Here is a 7,348-nt window from a genome sequence, read left to right as displayed (position 1 = left end):
GTGTAAGTAGCCTTAACATAATGGTTTCTTTCACCCTTCTGTGTTGAAGATGCAAATCTCACTGTCATTAAGTGTGTCCTCCGACCTTCAGATGTAGGGACATAGCTGAGTCCTGACTGCAGATGTTGGCTTCTTGATGCTGGGCCATACACAGCTGCTTTTTTTGTTTAACCATGGTTTCCTTTCTTCCATGCTGCCTGTTACCAATGCCTACTGGTGGCATAGTGTGGCATAGTACACCATCCCCATTTATCCATTACAGTATGCAAGAACAGCCTGCAGTTTTTATTCACTCCCATTTAATCGAAAATATAGAGGACATTTATATAAAAACGTGAGGGATGGGGTATGCTTGTAAATTATATAACCATTGGTAGTGCTTGGCCACGCAGTGCAGTATGGCAGGTCGGCCTTTAATTCTTATTCATCTGTGTATACAATTAGGCAGATGTGTTCTTCCAATCTCCCGTCTCGCTAACACCGATCAGCATCAATGCTGCGGCTCTGCCAGGTCACACGAACGCGGATCGGCATCATCTCGTGAGAAGCGAGATTTCCTGTGAACGCGCGCACACAGGAGCGCGCGTTCACAGGAACCGGAGGTAAACTAGCTGATCTACAGCCTGCTAGCGGTGATCGTTCTGGGGTGTCTTTACACATGCCCATGCTGGGTCAGATAAATATCTCTCTAAAAGACAACTTTTCCCTTTTATTTTTTTTATTATACAAGGTTGTCATTTGACAGATATTTATCTCACCCAGCATGGGCATGTGTAAAGACACCCCAAAACACATTGCCCAACTTCTCCTGAGTACGGCGATACCACATGTGACACTTTTTTTGCAGCCTAGGTGGGCAAAGGGGCACACATTCCAAAGAGCACCTTTAGGATCTTACAGGGCATTTTTTTTTACACATTTTGATTTCAAACTACTTCTCACACATTAGGGCCCCTAAAATGCCAGGGCAGTATAACTACCCGACAAGTGACCCCATTTTGGAAAGAAGACACCCCAAGGTATTTTGTGATGGGCATAGTGAGTTCATGGAAGTTTTTATTTTTTGTCACAAGTTAGTGGAATATGAGACTTTGTAAGGAAAAAAAATAAATCATTTTACGCTAACTTGTGACAAAAAATAAAAAGTTCTATGAACTCGCTATGCCAATCAGTGAATACCTTTAGGGGGTCTACTTTCTGAAATGGGGTCATTTGTGGGTTTTTTCTACTGTCTGGGCATTGTAGAACCTCCAAAAACATGACAGGTGCTCAGAAAGTCAGAGCGGCTTCAAAAAGTGGAAATTCACATTTTTGTACCATAGTTTGTAAACGCTATAACTTTTACCCAAACTTTTTTTTTTTTTCTTTTTTTACCCAAACGATTTTTTTTAATCAGACATGTAGAACAATAAATTTTGAGATTTATATAGAAATGTAGCTTTTTTTTTTTTAGAAAAATGTTACAACTGAAAGTGAAATGTAGCTTTTTTTTTTTGCAAAAATTTAGTTAAATTTCGATTAATAACAAAAAAGTAAAAATGTCAGCAGCAATGAAATACCACCAAATGAAAGCTCTATTAGTGAGAAGAAAAGGAGGTAAAATTAATTTGGGTGGTAAGTTGCATGACCGAGCGATAAACCGTTAAAGTTGTGAAGTGCCGATTTGTAAAAGGTATAAACCTGTGGTCCTTAAGTGGTTAAATATCTGGATCTGGGATTTGTTTTTCCAGAGTCAATCTAGATTTATTGTACATTATGGCCAGGGTGCAGCTTCTACAGCATGGCCTTTTTTGGCTTATCCTCTTCTTGCTGTGGACAGCAGACTCACGGCTTTGAAAGTTCATTTTAGGCTAGTTAATCCACTCTCTGGACGTGACTTTGTACTTGTGCTGCCCCGGTGATCATAGTGTAAGATTAGCTAATCTGCTGTGACCATTTTAGCTTTGAGCTACATTTGTGTGTGTTTAGGATCTGTTGACTATAAATGAATACGGCTACCGGGGCTTCCTGCTGACAACTTACCAGTGGTCTCAAGGGGTAATGGAAGTCTTATAGGCCATGCAATGCTCCCTGGGATTAAAATGTGCAGATTGGTTCGCTTCAAGGGAAAGGGCCTGTTAAATGGTCAGACATTTACTAGAGTAGCTGCCTCAAATCTAGCCCTAGAAAGCACTCTCTGTAGTGTTGGGTAATGGAGGTCAATCTGCATATCCTTTTTCCCCGGGGGATTTTTGACTATACGATTTATTGGAGCTAGCCACAAGGAGACAAACATTAAGCCTCCCAATTAGCTGCTCTTTACTGACAAGGGGCCGAAAACTCAAACATCTGTCCTATTGGAGAAGGCTCTTGGGTTGGCTAATATTCCTAGTCATGTTGGCAGTCTCTCCTTCATTACAGGACCACCTTTTGCTAGCTGTGTTCAGCCCTGTGCTTCACACTGCTGATATAGTTTGCATTTATGCTCCTGTTTGGGGCTTGAAATGCGTTGTAACAATGTGATATTCCTAACACTGACATCTCTAACATGAGACGCAGGGCATTTTTGGCTGATAAATTTGTTATTTTTGATGGAAAGAAGTCACACAGGACTTTCCCCAGTCGTCTCCATGACACCACATGCTGAGATCGACTCCCTCCTGATTGGACAGGAAAAACAGAGGTTAAAACCCCCACCCCCTCCTCACATCACCAGTGTTTTTCCTGTCCCATCAGGATAGGAAGCAGAGAGGTGCATTGGGCTCACCTGGATTCTTTCATCTGCAGGCCGAGGTCGGATCTGCAGTGCAGCTCTCCCTCCTCTGTCCAGGCCTGGGCTCGGGCGTGTTTTTTTTGTAGCGGCCCCTGCAAAGATTCCCTCTGCGGCGGTCCCGGAGGGCTTAATGCAGGGGGAAGAAGGAGCGCGGCGGATCGGCACTGATGTGTCCCTTCCGTCCGGCAGGCTGATGACGTCAGACGCCGGGGGCGGAGCCAAGGCGCGCTGACGTCATCCACATGCGCCACAGGTCCTGAAGTCAAAGGAGGACTCCATAAAAACTCACAGGACCTGTGTAATGGCGCCCTGCATAGCGCGGCTCACGTGGACAGCGGAGCACTTCTGGAGCGGTCGGGAGTCAGAATGAGTGCCCCCCCCTCACGCCGGGCTCTGGAACCGAGCCTGCAGCAAAACCTGGGACCGTGAGTAACCTGTTCTCAGGCACATGCTTTGTATAGGTGGTTCAGTCTGCTCATCCTTTCCTCCCTTACCATTTCAGGGATAAAAGGATTCGGCTTCTACAGCTAAAAAAGCTAGGAAGTGTGGTATATGCTGCAAAAGGTTGTCTAACACTGGATCCAAGCACCTGTGTAAAGAATGTACCTCCAGTGTCATCAAATCTGAGTCGTCTAGTTTAATTGAAGACATTAGGAAAGTAGTTAAGGAAGAGGTCCAGCTGGCCTTAACTGCCAAGGAACCTTCTCCCCCCAAAGCCCCCCCTCAGGACGCCCGTAGCATGAAATCGCTTATCCTGGATTCTGACTCTGAGGGGCTGGCGGTCTCGGACTCTATCAGTGCAAAAACACCCGGCATCTTCAGACGAAGAGGGTGAATACAAGTGATTCCTGTTTAATCCCGAAGATATTGATGAACTTATCAGGGCTACCATTCAGATGGAGATACCTAAAGCTCCTAAATCTACCCAACAAGAAATTTTTGGGGGTCTAGGGGAAAGGAAAAAGGTGGTTTTCCCAGTTCCAGATAGCGTCCAAAAACTAATTCGGTCCGAATGGGAAAAACCGGATAAAGGATCCTTTATCCCAAGGGGAATCAAGAGGCGTTACCCCTTTAGCCAGGAGGACTGTACAGACTGGGAGACCATACCGAAAGTAGACGCGCCAGTGGCTAAGGTGGCAAAACATACGGTGCTACCATTCGAGGACTCAGCACAGCTAAAAGATCCTCTAGACAGGAAAGCGGAGAGTCTCATAAGAAAGACCTGGGAGACTACGGCGGCCCTTCTCAAACCGGGCGTAGCCTCTACATGTGTCGCCAGAACACTAAACCTTTGGCTAGAACAGCTGGAAATACATCTGGTCAATAAGACGCCGCGGGATCAAATTCTAGAGAGCTTGCCTCTGTTAAAGATGGCAACCTCCTTTCTAGCAGACGCAGCAGCCGAATCGGTTAAACTATCCGCCCGTACAGCTGTCCTCTCAAATACAGCGAGGAGGGCACTATGGCTTAAAGCGTGGTCAGGAGATATCACGTCTAAAAATAAATTAATTGCACTTCCCTTCCACGGTCAGTACGTTTTCGGAGAAGATTTGGATAAAATCCTAGAAAATGCGACAAATAAAAAGAGGGGTTTTCCAGAGGAGAGATAAACAAAAAAGGCAGCCCTTTCGTGACCGATTCTTTCACCCTGAGAATAAAAAAGATAAAGGGAAGACTGGGAGGTGGAGCTATGCGAAGGGAGGCAGGGGAAGAAGTTTCCTCTTCAACCCAAACCGGGCTGAAGCCTCCACATCCAACAGCAAGCAATGACGCCATACCAGTGGGGGGAAGACTCAGCTCCTTTCTGGGATCTTGGGAGCACGTAACAAACAGCCGGTGGATTTTAAAGGGATTCTGTCACCTCCCCTAAGCCAAAAAACGATTTTAAAGCAGCCATGAAGCACAGCTTACCTGGATTAGGCTGTGCTCTTTTATCTTGAAATCCGTCCAGCAGTTACTCCAAAAAACGACTTTGATTGATATGTAAATGTGTCCTGAAGGTGCCCAGAGGGGCGTTTTTTTCTTCTTAGAGAGCCCAGTACCGCCCCTCTTTCAGTGCCCAGCCCGCCTTCCTTGTACTTTCTAACCGCCGCCCCCAGCCTGCCACAGCCTCTCCTCCCTCTCCTCCCCCTCCCTCACGCCGAACGAACTCTCGCACAGGCGCAGTACCCACTGAGGGCTGCGCCTGTGCGATCAGCAGGAGACTGAGGGCAGCAGCTTCATCTTCGTCACTGGGCATGCGCCGAGCCCAGTGACGTCCGATGCTCGCTCTTCCCTGCTGACTGAGGGAAGAGCGAGCAACGGACGTCACTGGGCTCGGCGCATGCCCAGTGACGAGGATGAAGCTCCTGCCCTCAGTCTCCTGCTGATCGCACAGGCGCAGCCCTCAGTGGGTACTGCGCCTGTGCGAGAGTTCGTTCGGCGTGAGGGAGGAGAAGCTGTGGCAGGCTGGGGGCGGTTAGACAGTACAAGGAAGGCGGGCTGGGCACTGTAAGAGGGGCGGTACTGGGCTCTCTAAGAGGAACAAAACGCCCCTCTGGGCACCTTCAGGATACATTTGCATATCAATCAAAGTCGTTTTTTGCAGTAACTGCTGGACGGATTGCAAGATAAAAGAGCACAGCCTAATCCAGGTAAGCTGTGCTTCATGGCTGCTTTAAAATCGTTTTTTGGCTTAGGGGAGGTGACAGAATCCCTTTAAGTATTATAGAAGAGGGTTACTTGATAGATCTACTCTCTTCCCCTCCACAGAAATGTGATCACTACCCTTCCCCCATCTCAAACTACCTTAAAAAACGACATAAAGAACTTGTTAACCTTGGCCGCCATAGAGCCCATTCCAAAAGATCAGATAGGGCTGGGATTCTATTCCCGTCTCTTCATTATAAAGAAACCAAACGGGAAATCCAGAGTGATCATAAATTTGAAACACCTAAACAAATACGTCAGATATCAAAAATTCAAAATGGAGACCCTGAAGTCAACAGTGAAGCTCTTAAAGAAGGATGCAGTGATGGCCACAATAGATTTAAGCGACGCCTACTATCACGTCCCAATTCACAGGGCGTCAAGGAAATTCCTAAGGTTCGCGATAGAACTGGAGGGAAATATTCAGCATTTCCAGTTCAAGTGTCTCCCCTTTGGGATCTCGTCTGCCCCAAGGGTTTTCACCAAAATAATGGCGGAAGCCTTGACAACCCTGAGAGAAAAGGCAATTTGTGTGATCCCCTATCTGGACGACCTACTGGTAGCGGCAGACAACATAGAGACCCTGGAAACCCATCTCAGGTTAGTCCTGGATCATCTCCAGAACCTAGGTTGGCTCATCAATTGGGGGAAATCGGATTTAATCCCGTCCAGACAGAAGGTTTTTTTGGGCATAACTTTAGACAGTTTCCCAAAGATCCTTTCTTCCACCCCAAAAGATAGTAAAACTTCAAACAGCCTTGAGGAAATTCAAGAAGTTCTGTTCAATAAGACAGGCCATGAAGGTGTTAGGGAGTCTTTCAGCCTGCATCCCAGCAGTAGCCTGGGCACAGTTCCATCTAAGGCCGCTCCAGAAGTTCATTTTAGACAAATGGAACAGATCACAATTAACTCTAGAGAGGAAAATATTTCTAGATGCGGAGACCAAAAAATCACTAAATTGGTGGCTCAGCAAATCCAACCTAGAGAAGGGCACAAGATCTCCCCCTAGTCATTACGACAGATGCCAGCCTTCACAGTTGGGGAGCGGTCGTCCAGGGAAACTCCTACCAGGGAACATGGGGGAATTATGTGAGACGACAATCCTCGAATTTCAAGGAGCTGAGGGCAGTGTGGGAAGCACTGAAACGCACAAGTCAGTTGGCGGAAGGTCGTCACGTACTAGTCTACTCGGACAACGCTACAGCCGTGGCCTTCATCCAACACCAGGGAGGCACAAGGCACCGCCTACTACAGAGCCTGGCAAACAAAATCTTTTCCTGGGCAGAAGACAATATACAATCTCTTTCAGCGGTTCATCTGAAGGGAGTTTTAAACATTCAGGCCGATTACCTAAGCCGGCACAGTCTAGACCCAGGGGAATGGATGTTAGCACCAGAAACCTTCCACCTGATCACAAAGAAATGGGGCAAGCCGACGATAGACCTGTTTGCATCCAGGAGAAATCATCAACTAAACCAATTCTTTTCCCTCAACCCCAGGGATCATCCTCGGGCAGTAAACGCCTTCAACCAGAGCTGGACAACAAAATTAGTCTACGCCTTCCCCCCCCATTTCCGCTTATCCCCAGAGTACTACAGAAGTTCCTAAAAGAAAAATGTACACTAATCCTGATAACCCCCTTCTGGCCCAAGAGAAGCTGGTTCTCTCTCTTGAAAGCCCTCAGCATGGAAGCTCCTCTCCCTCTACCTCGGAGGCCGGACCTTCTAAGTCAGGGGCCTATCACTCACCCAGACCTAAAAATACTAAAATTAACAGCCTGGATTCTGAGGAATCCAACTTATTAATGTTTGGTTTATCTAAAAAAGTAGTGAACACCTTACTCCTTAGCAGGAAACAGAGTACCAATGACAAGTATCTAAAAATATGGAAGAAATTTGCTGATTGGTC

Source organism: Bufo gargarizans, chromosome 6, assembly GCF_014858855.1.
Source record: "Bufo gargarizans isolate SCDJY-AF-19 chromosome 6, ASM1485885v1, whole genome shotgun sequence".
In the NCBI taxonomy this organism is placed as follows: domain Eukaryota; kingdom Metazoa; phylum Chordata; class Amphibia; order Anura; family Bufonidae; genus Bufo; species Bufo gargarizans.
The sequence above is the reverse complement of the archived record's forward strand: the minus strand, read 5'-3'. Positions refer to the sequence as shown.